Below are 14,987 nucleotides of genomic sequence, written 5' to 3' on the forward strand. Positions count from 1 at the left end.
AGTGAATTAATGATATTTTGACATCCTCTAAATGCCTAAGCTCGATTTGTTTGCACAAAGAGTATCACTTAATATGCTAATGGCAGTTATTATATCCCTTCCCAATATTTTCAACCTTTATATATATATATATATATATATATATATATATATATATATATATATATATATATATATTGGGTTGAGCACTTTGTAAATATATTTTCACCCGACGGGTATTTAAGCTATTAAGCGAAGCCCACTATTAATTTGTTTGTAAACAAACTGATGGTTAGAGCACTGTTGCGACAGACGGGGTGTGGATTTGATACACACTCGAGGAAAAGTGTTTACAGCCCTGATTCCTGGTCCGTTGGTGAAAGCTGCCGACTGTCAATGCGACGGTTGTAGGTTCGATCCTCGGCTGGACAAAGGTTACGACTCATCCAGCAGAACTCCTGAGTTACAACGGGTTTCATGGTCCCTAGAAATGATGAAAAGTTAGTGCAATCTTTATTCTACTTTGAAGTTACCACTTATCAAGGCCCGGGGTCCACTCTAGAATAAGGGTTAATGAATTTAATGTGGTAATGTTGTGTATTTTATCTTATCTAAATCGTTTTTTATGTATTCTTATCTAAATCTGCGTTTCTAACTGCGTGTTTAACGGACTATTGTCCACGTGTCCTAAACGTCTATCTCCCGGCCCGTGACATATCTAGTGTTCATGGGTGTGTATGTGTATTGCATGTTCTTCATAGTACATTTATAACGACATACCTGTCGCTGCGTGGCCTTCTGTCTTTTGGCCGCTGCCTGGGGGATTCGCCAACGTCTTAGGGTAGCCTGATTCTGCTGTTATAATAAGCACGCATGCAAGACAGACATAAGACGATGTATGTTTTTATATATTGGTTTATTTTATTCTCAGGCAACTCGTCTTACGCAGTATGGAATGAAATCGACGATCTTGGACTTGTGGCGTTTCTCTGCATCCATTTGGAAACCGTTGCCTCCTTATGGGGAGACCTGTTAAACCCATCTTGCTTCCTCGACTCCTTAGACTCAACTCAACTAAACTAAACTCAGCTTACTCACACTGGAGCACCTGACATGTCACGTCTGGTTCTCGCTTCATACTTCCGGTGCAAACTGACCGGTCAACCAAGTTTGATACATGTTACAACATGACCCCTTGACCCTTTCTACACCTGTACTCTCGCTGAACATTGTTTCCCACGATTCAATCTCTGTTAATATCTTCTCTAGACAGATAGATAATTAGATAGACCGATAATTAGATAGACCGATAATTAGATAGACCGACAGATAGTCCTTGATTATAATAAATTATCATATTATAATGATTATAATAAATGATTTCTACTCAGCGTTGACAGACTAATACCTAACAGTAGTGTAGTAATCGTTAATGGTCTTAATTGGGTAGAATTTTATTATATGTGTGGACGGCTCAACAAAAACGTGTTTAGATTGGATTTGAAGGTTACGATGCTGTATTTGACAAGGAAGCAGGACAGCAGAACAGTGGGCTACAGGCGGTCAGTTCTGGGAAAGAAGCTTTTTTCATAGAAACCTGTGTTTAGATTTAGGCACAGCTATAGAATGGGGAAAATCGTATATAGTGGTTGTAACAAGTTGAGCGTTTTTTTTGTAAAAGTTTGACAAAGGGGTCTCCATAGATTGGAGTTCAGTCGAGCACTTGCCACGAAAATAACGCTAGAGCAGAAATAGACTCGTTATGTCTTTTCTGTGGGAAATAGGTTGCAGGGAATAGAAAATATATCGTCTACTAGGTTTCGAAGCTGGTTCTGAACACTATCAAGGCTAGGTAGGGCGCGCTGAGCAGCTCCTGTCCAGATGTGGCAATATGACGCCATTTTAATGTTCTTCTTGAAAGGTAGTACCTGTTCAGTTTATAATAATAGACTCATTTAAACTTAGAGCCATCATCTCACGATTGTCTGTTAATGACATGATGACAGTATAATTTTAAAATCTGTGAGTTGCAGCCTTGTTTGATATATATATATATATATATATATATATATATATATATATATATTAAAATGTCCCTATATACTATAATACCAAAAAAATGAGAAAATGTACTCCAAGCCCGCACTTGTTTCAAACAAGGTCACCGTTAAATTCGAGACATTCACAAAATAAGGATGAGTAACCTCTAATCAAAACTGAACAAAGTGTCGAAGGATAGAAGTCAGCGGAAACTTGTCTGAGAAAAGCCCTTCCATTGGCTGCTGAAAACATTAACCAATCGATTGGTATAACAATGAATCTGGTAAACTGAACACCATGTACATATATATAAATATATATAAATATATATATATATAGAGAGAGAGAGAGAGAGAGAGATTTTTTTTTCATGTAGGGCATTATCTATATATATGTGTGTATATATAATTTTATTCGTATTAAATATAGGTTGAACGAAAGTATTCCTGAAAATATTAGAGAATTTATTTTTATTTTTAAATGGACTTTATTGTATTTGAGTAATCATTTCTTCTACTTCTTCTTTTTCTTGTTGTTGTTGTTGTTGTTGTTGTTGTTGATGATGATGATGATGATGATGATGATGATGATGATGATGATGATGATGTTGTTGTTGTTGTTGTAGTTATCTACGTATTATTTTTCCAATATATTTTTCCCACGCAGGTGCTCAAAATATATTCACTGATGCAATTAGAAAGGAACTTGCCCTCGGGTATGTGCGCTTCAAAAAAATATATATATTTATAAGATTGCAACCACGTAGAGATTCTAATTTTGCCACCTTCGTTCTCTTCATTCGCGTCTGCTTTACGTATGTATGTAGACACACGCCTGCCACATACACGCGCACACACCGGTCCGATCACACACACACACACACACACACACACACACAGACACTCGCATGTACACGCTCATCCGCACGGAAGCATTCCAATTTATATGCACACATAAAAAAAAAAGACAGGAAGCAGTCATTGGTTGAGCCTCATATTAAACCCCGCTTTCAATACGCGTTTGGAGAAAAACAAGAGAAAATAAAAATAACTGGCACACTTAAAAATAGAAATAAATTTTATAACCAATATTTATTTATGATTTATTTTCTTTCTTAGTAGTTATGGAAGCCCATAATCTTTTCTTCCGTCTTGTGTATATATATATATATATATATATATATATATATATATATATATATATATATAATTCGATGTTTATTAACGTGATATAGAAATCGATATGTTAATAGTTGCAACATACAAATACGTTCCAATAATGGTAAGATAACCAGTTACGTCTATAAAATAACAAAAATATATCTTTAGTGTTGAAATTATAATTATCCACTGACACGTGTTTCGTCGTCTAAGACGCGCCAGAGTGGCTGAATCTAGCGAGATTCGAAATCGGGACCCAGATTCAGCCGCTCTGATGAATCGTAGACGATGAAACACGTATCATTGGATAATTATATTTTAAACAAAATATATGCCGCTCCCCATTTGTGGGGTACCAAATCGCTAAACGTGAAAATTATTCCCATCTTGCATTTAGGTAAAAATGCATTTACGTATAAATAATTGAATTCGTTCAAAAAGTATTGCAAACAAAAACAAATAAATAACACCTCTCTCTCTCTCTCTCTCTCTCTCTCTCTCTCTCTCTCTCTCTCTCTCTGTGTATATATATATATATATTTATATTTATATATATATATTTATATATATATATATATATATATATATATATATATTTACACATATATATATGCTTGCCAGTCGGTTTGCCTCAAACAATTTATATATATATATACATGCTTGCCAGTCGGTTTGCCTCAAACTCGACACTGGACCCTTCCAACCACCCCCTACCTGACTTTCCTATGCGGACAGACGCCACGCTAGACGATCTGAAAATCACCCCTGCTCAGGTGCATGCTATCATAAAAAACCTTGACACTTCAAAAGCATGTGGACCCGATCTCATCCCAGCTGTGCTATTGAAAAAGTGCTCAGCCGAAGTAGCTCCAGTTCTCTCCAAACTCTACAACAAATGCCTTAATGAAGCTTGCTTTCCGGGCTGTTGGAAAACTGCTTCTTTTGTACCAGTATTAAGAATTCTGGCGAAAGGACTGACCCATCAAATTATCGCCCCATTAGCCTCCTCCCACTTTTTGCCAAAATATTTGAGACCATAATTAACCATGCTCTAGTCCATCACCTTACAGATGCTAAACTTCTGACTGACAAACAATATGGATTTAGACAAGCCCGTTCCACAGCAGACATCCTAACTGTAATTGCTGAACGTATATACCATTCACTGGACAAAGCGGGGGAGGGCAGAGCGGTAGCTCTGGATATATCTAAGGCTTTTGAAAGGGTTTGGCATGAGGGTCTCCTCAGGAAAATTAGATCATACGGTATCACTGGTAGAATACTTAACATAATTAAATCCTTCTTAGATAAGAGAAAAATCCAGGTTGTCCTCGACGGTCGTACATCTAAACAATATGATATAAATGCGGGGGTGCCCCAGGGTTCTATCCTTGGACCTCTATTGTTCCTGATATTCATAAATGACCTCCCCGACAAAATTGCCTCTGAGATGGGTATATATGCTGATGACACTACACTCTATGGCAGGCACGACAGGAAGATGAATGAACACATTTCTAAAGAAATGGCAGAAACACTAGAGGAAGACCACCAATCTGTGGTGGAATGGGGACAAAAGTGGTTGGTCGCGTTCAATGTCGCCAAGACTAAACTAGTTTCATTCAATAATTACAAGAAACCCTCTGTACCACCTATAACTATGGCCAACGACTCTTTATCTGAGAGTACATCTTTCAAACTCCTTGGCCTAACGTTCACAGGAAACATGAGTTGGAACAATTACATTGAAGGTATTGCCAGGGCCGCTGCAAGAAAGGTGGGCTCTTTCTACCGTGCTAGACAACTACTAACACCCGAAAGTATCCTGTACCTCTATAAGACCACCATTCGCCCATGTATGGAGTATTGCTGTCACATCTGGGCTGGTGCATCTGCTACTAGTCTCTCGCTCCTTGACAAGGTTCAAAAGAGTCGCAAACCTGATGGGCCTTGAACTGGCATCTAAGCTTCAGCCTCTGTCCCATCGACGAAATGTTGCATCCCTCTGCCTTTTCTACAAGTATTTTAGTGATGAATGCTCTGACGAACTGCAATCACTTGTGCCCCCACGACGTGAGCACCCTCGACAAACCCGACAGGCTGCTAAATCCCACCCCCACACTGTAGAGATCCCTAGATGTAAAAGATCTTTTTACTCCAATAGTTTCTTCACCAGAACCGCTAGACTTTGGAATTCCATTCCAGGTCCCTGCTACCCCAACAGTACTGACGTGCAGAAGTTCAAGTGTAACGTGAACCGACATCTTGCTGCCCAAATCCTTACATAGTACCCCAGTAGTTGTTGCCCCTGAAAGTATCCCCCTACACCAAAGTGGCAATTTGCCTTGTTTGGGGTGAAAATGTAATAAATATATATATATATATATATATATATATATATATATATATATATATATATAATCGATGTTTATTAGCGTGTTATAGAAATCGATAAGGTAACAGTGGCAACATTCAAATACGTACCAATAATGGTCAAATTACCAGTTAAGCCTATAAAATAACAAAAACATATTAGAACGTATCGAAACGAAATTCGTTTTTAAATGGATTTTCTTTGTTGCATAAGAAATAAAATTCAGTGAGAATGTATTAAAAAGATTAAAACATATAGATAATATTTTCTATGTTTCAGATTTAGAATAACTAAATGATAACGAATTCATGGAAACCATGTGCCGTTTTATAGAAACCCAGTGTCAACAAGCAGCTTATGTTCTCATCTTGAGAGTAATTTTCACAAGGTTTCGGTCGGTTTAACCTCCGACCTTCTTCAGATGTATCTTGTCGAACTCGGGAATGTTTCTGTCGAACTCGGGAACTTGGACGGAGTTTCGAGCGGAATCCTTTATTTACTTCACGGGGGTAGCGTGCTTTTGTTTCGTCAGCCATGACTGGATAGAGGTCCTAAGTAATTTGCAATTGTATTTTACGATCGCCCACACTGAAGATTGAACCTTCAACCTTCAGGAGAATATCACTTTTTACAATTGATTTTTCCAAGTACTTGTTTGAATCTCCTAAAATTCGTACTAGAATTGTCTACAAGGACCCGTGGCGCAATGGTTAGAGTACTTGGAAAAAATCAATTGTAAAAAGTGATATTCTTCTGAAGATTGAATAGAAACACTCCCGAGTTCGACAAGATGCACCTGAAGAAGGTCGGAGGTTACATCGACCGAAATCTTGTGAAAACCACCCTCGAGGTGGGAACAGTAGTTCGATGAATCTAAATAATAGAATAGCTTTTTTTTATGTTTTCTGCATTGTAAACTATATTAAACTATGTTTAGTAGACTTGCCGTTTAAAAATTACATTGCCATTTAAAATGTAGATACAAAGTACGAAAATATCCATAAATATTTAATTTCACATTCATTTCTTTTGGAATGGAACTTGGTATTTTGTTTTGCTAACTTTAATATTAGAAAAGGATAAAGGAATCGGCAATAGATAAAAATATTAAACTTAGTAAAAAAAAAAAAATATGTTAAAGAAAAGAAGATTTGGTTGGTTGGTTGTTTTTGTTTTACGGCATATCAACCCTTTTCAGGTTATTTAATGCCGAATCCAGTGATTTTTTAATAGAATATGTAGTTTTTTTGTCTCTTTTTTTTAAGTCGATTTCTATTTAACCCATAGTTGGGACCCTAACAGGTACTACCACTCTGGGCTAGAGTGGACCTGGGAACAGTGGCAATTAAGGGGTGGGTCCACATCACTCCCGAAAGGCTGCAAGCTTGGGTCTCACCATCGGCTATAGTTTAAGGCCATATCTGGACCACAAAAAAGAAAAAAAAAACAATATTAAATTAATACATTTACGAATATATTTTACATTGTCAGTACATATTATATTTCAATATAATTGTGAAAGGACAAATCGAATAATCGTATAGAATTGTGTATTTTGAAAATGTAGATTTCGGCAGTTTTTTTTTTTTGTTTTTTTAGTTTTTTTTTGTTTTTTCTTTCTTTTAATGTCTTGACTTTTTATCACGAATGTAATTTTCACCTTTTCATTCACTGCAAAAATTGTAAGGCTAGCTATGTGTGAAATATTTCCGACCAGCAATATATCTACATACGGAAAACGTCCAGTGAATGCAACTACTGACCAATAAAGGTATATGTTTTTCAGGCTCTCCTGAAAACTAGCCCAGTCTAATAATAAAATAAAACCGGGGCGATCCTTTTTTTTGTATTTTTCCTTATTCGCTTTTTTATTTTTACACTATTTACTTCTTTTCGACACTCATTTTATTTTATTTTTTGCTTTTATCTCTATTTTATTATCTCAACCATTTATGTCTCATATTCTGCACCAACACTCATATTCTCACTTCTTATTCAGTAATTTTTTATTTTAGTTAGTGTTCAAAAGAAATGAAAAAATGTTATAACAAGTGAAGAACGCATGGTCCTTCGTGAGTGCACAGTGAACGAGGCATAAAAAAATGACTAAGTTCAGTACTTGACCCCCCCCCATTTAGCCCCAAATGTCCCCAGGGAACGTCAAATTCTGGTGAAAATGAACACATGGTGCAGTTTTAGGCCCTAAAATATGTAAATTTGAGTTCTGCACCATGCAAAAAAAGAAATGACTAAGTCCATAATTTGCCAACCCCCAACCCTCGTTTAGTTCCAAAAGTCCCCAAGACTTTAACAAATTTAAATTTGAGTTTAGCACCATGAAAAACTGCTAAATAGACATACACAGACAATTTGGGACAAATATGGTAAAATAGTCCCAAAAAATGGAGTACTTTAATTAGCCCTAAAAGAGCCCCTGGTGCACATCCAAGAGTTATCGCGAAGTAAGGACAAGCAAAATTATATAGAAATCGGTTAGTTACAACTTTTCAGAAAGTTTAATAAAACCCAAGGCATCAATTTTTTTTTTTTTAATGAGCACAAAAGTGTCAATTTAAGCCATTTTAATCCGAAAGGCATCCCTGGGGGTGGGGCTGGAGTTTTCCCGGAAAATCCGTTTTTTTACTTTTTAACTCATGTCATGTTTAATGTTTGTGCAAAATTTTAAAAAATTCCAAGGCATAGTTATTGAGAAAAGTGCGGACAGACGAACGGACGAACGGACAAGGGGGAATTTATAGGTTCGCCCTCTTTTTGTCGGGGACCAAAAACGTCTCCTTTCTATGAATGAATTCTGAGTGTGTGTGTGTGTGTGTGTGTGTGTGTGTGTGTGTGTGTGTGTGTGTGTGTGTGTGTGTGTGTGTGTGTGTACTAAGCGTACCCGACCACTCGTTGTTGTGCTCACTATGGTTAAGCGAAAAAAAAGAGAAAGTTCATATTTCTTACATTTTTTTACAAAGAAATCACCACTTTTCAAGGCACGAAGGCCACTCGAGGATAATGGTTAATGGGTATACATTAGTCAATATGATTATAGCGTTTTTAACATAGGTATTGGGATTTTTGTAAGTTAGATTATATAGAGGTACGGTTCATCAAGAACTTGTTTACATTGGACTTGAAGACAATCAAATTGTGGTCATCTGGGAAGCAAGCCCAAGGAAGAGAGTTCCACAGGCGTGCAGTTCTAAGAAAGAAACTCTGCTGATGGAACATACGTTTAGGTCTAGGCACAGATAAAGAGTGTGTGAAATTATTGGTGGCGGTTCTGGCTAGAGGAGTGTTTTTCGTGAAAGTTTGTCGAGGGGGGGACCATAGATTGAAGCTCAGACGAGGACCTGCCATGGAAATAACGTCTCTTCTGTGGAAAAGAGGTTGCAGGGAAGAGAAAAGCGCATCCCCCACCAAGCTACGAAGTCTGTTTTGAGCACTGTCAAGGCAGGATAAGCTGCTTCTAGCAGCTCCTGTCAAGATGTGGCAACAGTACTCCATCATTGGCCGTACCTTGCTTTTATATAGGTAGAGAATTGCATCAAGAGTGAGATATCTACTGGAGCGGTAGAAGGATCCTACCATTTTCCCAGCGGCCTTGGCAACGGATTTGATATACGTGTTTCATTTCAGATCAGGAGTAAATGTCAGGTCCAGAAGCTTATCAAAACATGAAGCCTCCCCAAGACGAGTGCCATTCATTTCAATTGATGCCAGAGCGTTGATGATGTAAGGATAGAAGCTTGGTTTTAGATGCATTAAAAGTAACCAGCCACGTCTTTCCCCTATTGTACCATGCGCTCAAGATCAGAGGAGAGAGAATCAGAGAGACCTCGATCGTTTACGGTCTTTGATTTGCTGCCATAGATGGTGGTGTCGTCAGCATAAATGTTTACGAATGATGTTAGGATGTGATTTTGAAGATCATTGATGTAAATTAGGAAGAGAGTTGGGCCCAAGATGGACCCCTGAGGGACTCCAGCGTTAATGCCGAGAGATTGCGTAATTTAACAATGGATGCACAATACTTTTGGTCATTCGATTTTCTGTGTAGTTATAATGACTGTCTGCTTTGTCCACTTTAGAATACGTAACATATAATTATCTATGTGAGTGGCAATCATTGTGTTTAAACAACACAGTTGTAAAGATTGTCACTTAGCTTTGTAAAGTAATGCCAAAGTTATATGTTTTTACTTTTCGACGCCAAAAACGTTTTATTAGTTTTTTCTAAAAAAAATATATAAATAAATCAATAAATATTTAATAAGGTAATAATATATCGTTATAATTCTAAAACAACAGATTAAAACAATTGTAAGAAAACATTTAAGTATTACACTTTTCTGTAAAATATAAAAGGTGGTAAAGTTACTTTTTTATTTAAAACTAAAACAGGAAGTCCTGTTTCGTAAACGGAACATTTTTATATCAATTCTTATTGTACTATTTAATGACTTTTAGCGTCGGGGATTGCTTTTTAACAATAACGTTCTACTAAATTCTGTCCCCCAGTTTTGGGTACAGTCACGGCTACGGAGAGAGAAGGAGGCCAATTAACATGACAGCGTGACGTTATTGCCAAATCGACATGTAGGTAAAGGGTGCCTAAAGTTACCTGTGTTTAACCACGTGGTCACACTAATAGGCATAAAAATGTAGCTGTGGTAATTTTATGAAGGTAATCCAAACGTGCATGTATTTTCTTCTAAAAAGAATGTACAATTCCCCATTTAGATAATTATATAATTGCAATTATCATTGGGATAATTTTTATCTAACAAAATATAGTAAGTGTACTTGTTTTTGAACTTTTCTTATGAGCATCGAAGAAAGTCGAATATTTCAATTTATTTATTTTTTAAACTGAAAAACAAATAATTTTTATAATAGAATATTTTTTAGTCCATTCTTTAATAATAAATAAAACATTTGAGTATTTCCAAATATTTTAAAGTTAGAAGCAATTTTCACGACAGTTTTTTGTTTTTGTTTTTGTTGTTGTTATAAACTAAAAGGATCGATGGATTCAATATTTTAGCACCGGGCGTAATTTATTTCTTTGAAATATATTTAAAACTTAAAGTTTGTGTTTGTTTTATAAAATTTTAACTGTAAATAATTTACATGACTGAAATGAGAAATGAAATAGGAAATTCTCTATTGCCTCCCGAGACATACGAATAACACAAATTTATCTTAAAATTGATTAACTAATCAGTTTTAATTTAAGTTTTGATATGAATTAAAAATAAAAAGTACATTAAATTTTAGTTGACACATTTTCTTGTGTTTTATCTAATAAATAAATGTTTGGCATTTGTGCCGTGTACGCATAGTGTTTAAATAATATTATTTAGAAAGCTATTCTTAACAGGGGGACTTTCTAACTATTCTGCATTTTTAACTAACAATTTTTAAAAAAAGGGAGGGGTTGTTTTACTGTACACATAGATTTAAAAAAGTTGTAAGAAAAAAACAAATATATAACAAATAAATGTTATTAAAGGCTGGATAAGTTACTTCTTTTTTACGTAACTGGATAAGTTTTTAGTGTTTTTATTTAATGTAAAATGTTTCTTGTGTTCGAAAATCATACAGTGTTTATCGATATATTTGAAAATGACAAATGGCGGCGAGCTCGCTGTTGAATTCGTTAAGTTTGGGAAAATGAGTTCAAACTGAAAAAAAACTATACAAAATACTGTTAGAAACTTACTCAATATATGTTACCGTTACACAGGCTGGCATATATTGCGTGTGTTTCTAACATTAAGTAACTTATCTTGCCTTTGATAACATTTATTTGTTATATATTTGTTGTTGTTTTTTGACAACTTTTTCGAATCTATGTGTATAGTACAACAACCCCCCAAGAAATATACCATAAAAATTTCATTTAACTTGGAAATACTATTTAAAATGCACGTAATTTAAAATTACGTAATTTTACATAGATAATATTTATATTTTATATTGAATAAAGTTCAGTTTCATTATTAATCGAATTGGGTTCTTTCTTTTCTTTTTTTCAACATGTTTTAATGCTCTTTTTAAAAATGCCCTCATATAGTACCGATAGTGATAGTTTGACAAATCTTACCTACATTGCCTGCAGACATTTTTCAGTGAACATGCCTTCTATATCTCGGCGGCCGTGGTACAGTAGAAGTTTACTAAGGTGTCACGTGCCCGGTGATAATTCCCGTATAATAAAATGGCCACTTAGTTCCAAAGAAAATCAAATAATTTATTAAATAAACATTTAGTAGAACGTTATAATTAAAAAAAAAACTGATCCCGTCATTAAATATACATATATATGAAAGAAAAGGAGGAAATGGTTTTTAAAAAAAGGAGGATATGTTGAGGAAGGAAGGCTCGTTGCTTGTATTATATGCATGTGTGCGAATAAAAAAGTAGTTAAAAATGAAGAAAACAAAACAGAGTTCGAACACGACTGATGATGATACGTCTGTAGAACGTAAAGTTGCCTTGCAAGCAAATACAAATCATTCTTTTAAAATATTGGCTAAAGTTCGATTCTTCGTTTTTATTTCTTACTTTGGTCGATTTACATTTCCTTCTGCTGATCTTTGGGGTGTGAATGTAAAACGGTTGGTTTTTTTTTTGTTTTTTTTTTTTTTATTATCAAATCTTTTAGTACATGGTGACAGTGTTGGTTTCTGGAAAATTCCGGAACCTAATAATGGACGATTATTATTATGATTGTTTGGAAGTCTACATGTTTTGTCGGCTATATAAATATGTATTGGGAATGCTAACTTTGGAATTTTAACGTAAAACAAACATTTAGGAAATTCAGCTATCAATAATCATAACAAATAAATTGCGTGATAGACATCAGATGATTTGATTCTTTAGTGCTACGCTACAAAGAAATAGTTTTATATATACACGTAGTCAGTCTAGAGAGATTCAGAGTCAGTTTAAGTTGGACAAGTGAGTTGAACAAACGGGGGAAGTCAGCTAGCTAGTGGAGAGATGTCGGCCGGTCGTAATGGTGTCTGTACGTAGGGGAAACTATCAAAGCAGAAGAAAGCCAAAATGTAAAACAAGGAAAGCGTACAACTTCTAAGAAGGAAACATCCGGAAATAAAATTTTCATGAAAATATAACTCGAGATTTAGTGGTTGTTCCTTGGGATGAATCTTCATTGCAGCTTTTTTACAGATCTATCAACCAAGACCAAAAGATGGACGAAGGTATGTTTCCTTGTTTGGCCAGATGTAAACTCCAGAAATATATTATCGTCCCTTTGTGTAAAGAACTGTCCGTTTGTAAATTGTTATCGTCCGTGTTTGTTGAACAGTATCTATACGTTACACATTTAAATATACAATTTAGATTTTAAATATACATTATTAAATATACAATTTTAAGTGTACAATTCCCTAATCTTTCTTTCTGTAGGTAACACACACAAACATCGCACGCACATACACACAGATTTTTTATAGAAAGTTTTCTGAAATGGAACACGTACATCAAATCTGTTGCCAGGGACGCTGGAAAATGGTGGGATCCTTCTACCGCTCCAGAAGATATCTCACTACTGATGCAATTCTCTATCTGTATAAAAGCCAAGTACGTCCAAGGGTGGAGTACTGCTGCCACATCTGGGCAGGAGCTGCTAAAAACAGCATATCCTGCCTTGACAGAGTACAAAATAGACTTCGTGGTTTAGTGGGGGATGCCCTTTTCTCTTCCCTGCAACCTCTCTCGCACAGAAGAGACGTTGCGAGCCTATCCTTGTTTTATCGTTATTTCCATGGCAGGTGCTCGTCTGAACTCCAATCCCTCGTCAACCCCATGCCAATCTTTCACGAGAAACACCCGTCTGGCTGAAAATACTGTCAATAATTTTCCCCACTCTTTATCTGTGCCTAAATCCAAACGTAGATTCCATGAGCAAAGCTTCTTTCTTAGAACTGCACGCCAGTGGAACTCTCTGCCGCCTGCATGTTTCCCACCTGACTACAACTTGGACGTCTTCAAGTCCAACATAAACAAACTTCTGACAAACCGCCCCTTAAGTAAGCCACTCTATCAAAATCCCCAATACTAATGATTACTACAATACTATCTCATTGATTACTGTACACGCAATAACCCTTATCCCTGAGTGGCCTTCGGGCCTTGATAAGTGGTGACCCCCATGTAAAAAAAAATTTCAAATTGAAATGAATTTATTGCGTGTTTATTTCATTTGTATGCTATGTAATATTAAAATTTATGTTAATTTCTATCAACTAAAACCGCTGATTTACTTTTAATTATATAGAGATTTGTTTTTAATATTCTACTTTGAATTATCATAGGAATAATCGTATATTTTAACATGCTCTTTGGATGATATACGACATAATCACGTTGACACACCGGTTCCCGCTGGATCACCAAAGTTGAGCAACGTTGAAGCTGATCATTACTAAATGGGTGACCTTTTGGGACTTCCAGGTACTGTATGTGCTCTCCGTTTATCTCGGCTTTGTTTCCAGTCGTCCTGGATTTCTCATTGTCACTGGACCCAAACAATGCCGATTCAGGAGAGGTGTGTTAGAGATTGCGTAACCCTTGCCTCACAATTACACGCGCAGTTGCCCCTACAGGGGGTATCCTTTGCTTTTCGAGACTGAACGGAGGCATCGTTCATCTTTGAATGATGATGGCTTTCTTTTCGTTCTTAGTCTAATACTTAGCATTGTGATAAATTATCCATTTCTCATCGATAGGAGATATTGAAGCTATCGTCTAAACAAAACTCACAATAATCAACATGTTCTTGAGGATTAAAGCAGAGGAGATTGAAAGTTAGAAAGTTTTTATTTCTTAGCAAATCCTAGGGCATTTTAAAAGCAACAAAAAATAACAGAATTTTGCCAATGACAAATTATTCAAATTGAGTAGGTTTGTATTAGTATAAGCTCTCCGTTCGTCAAAATGTTGAGCTTTCAGCGACTTCTTGTTGAATAATTTGCTGAAGTGTCGCATGATTGATTGCAATATGCGACGCAAACCTCACAATAAAAGGTAAATATCGTACTAAAGTAAATTTATAATTTGTAGAGAACAATTAAACACGACAAATAATTATGATTATAAAGAATATGGAATAACCAGAAAATATTGTTTTTTTTTGTTTTTTTTACAAATAAATTTTGATTAAACTAAAAGTGCTGGAACCAAAGTGATTAAAAAGGATAAATATTTTGTTTTTCACTGCTGATGCAATTCTCTATCTATATGAAAGCCAAGTCCGTCCAAGGATGGAGTACCGTTGCCACATCTGGGCAGGAGCTGCTAGAAGTAGCTTATACTGCCTTGACAGAGTACAAAATAGACTCTGTAGCTTCGTGGGGGATGCCCTTTTCTCTTCCCTGCAACCTCTTTCCCACAGAAGG

General features: G+C 35.8%; 1 protein-coding gene across 13 annotated transcripts in view; it reads left to right on the forward strand.

Annotated features, from left to right (window-relative positions):
• LOC145283718 (complexin) overlaps positions 1 to 14,987 on the forward strand; it is a 665,844-nt gene that overhangs the window by 110,584 nt on the left and 540,273 nt on the right. For 3 of the 13 annotated variants that reach the window (XM_080132759.1, XM_080132764.1, XM_080132754.1), the window contains exon 2: positions 2,686 to 2,734. The exons of the other annotated variants lie outside the window; for them this stretch is intronic. The gene's annotated coding sequence lies outside the window, so the exon portion shown is untranslated. The remainder of the gene's footprint in view (positions 1 to 2,685; positions 2,735 to 14,987) is intronic. 13 annotated transcript variants of the gene reach the window in all.

Source organism: Euprymna scolopes, chromosome 8 (genome assembly GCF_053919585.1).
Source record: "Euprymna scolopes isolate OS-2025 chromosome 8, ASM5391958v1, whole genome shotgun sequence".
NCBI classification, from domain to species: domain Eukaryota; kingdom Metazoa; phylum Mollusca; class Cephalopoda; order Sepiida; family Sepiolidae; genus Euprymna; species Euprymna scolopes.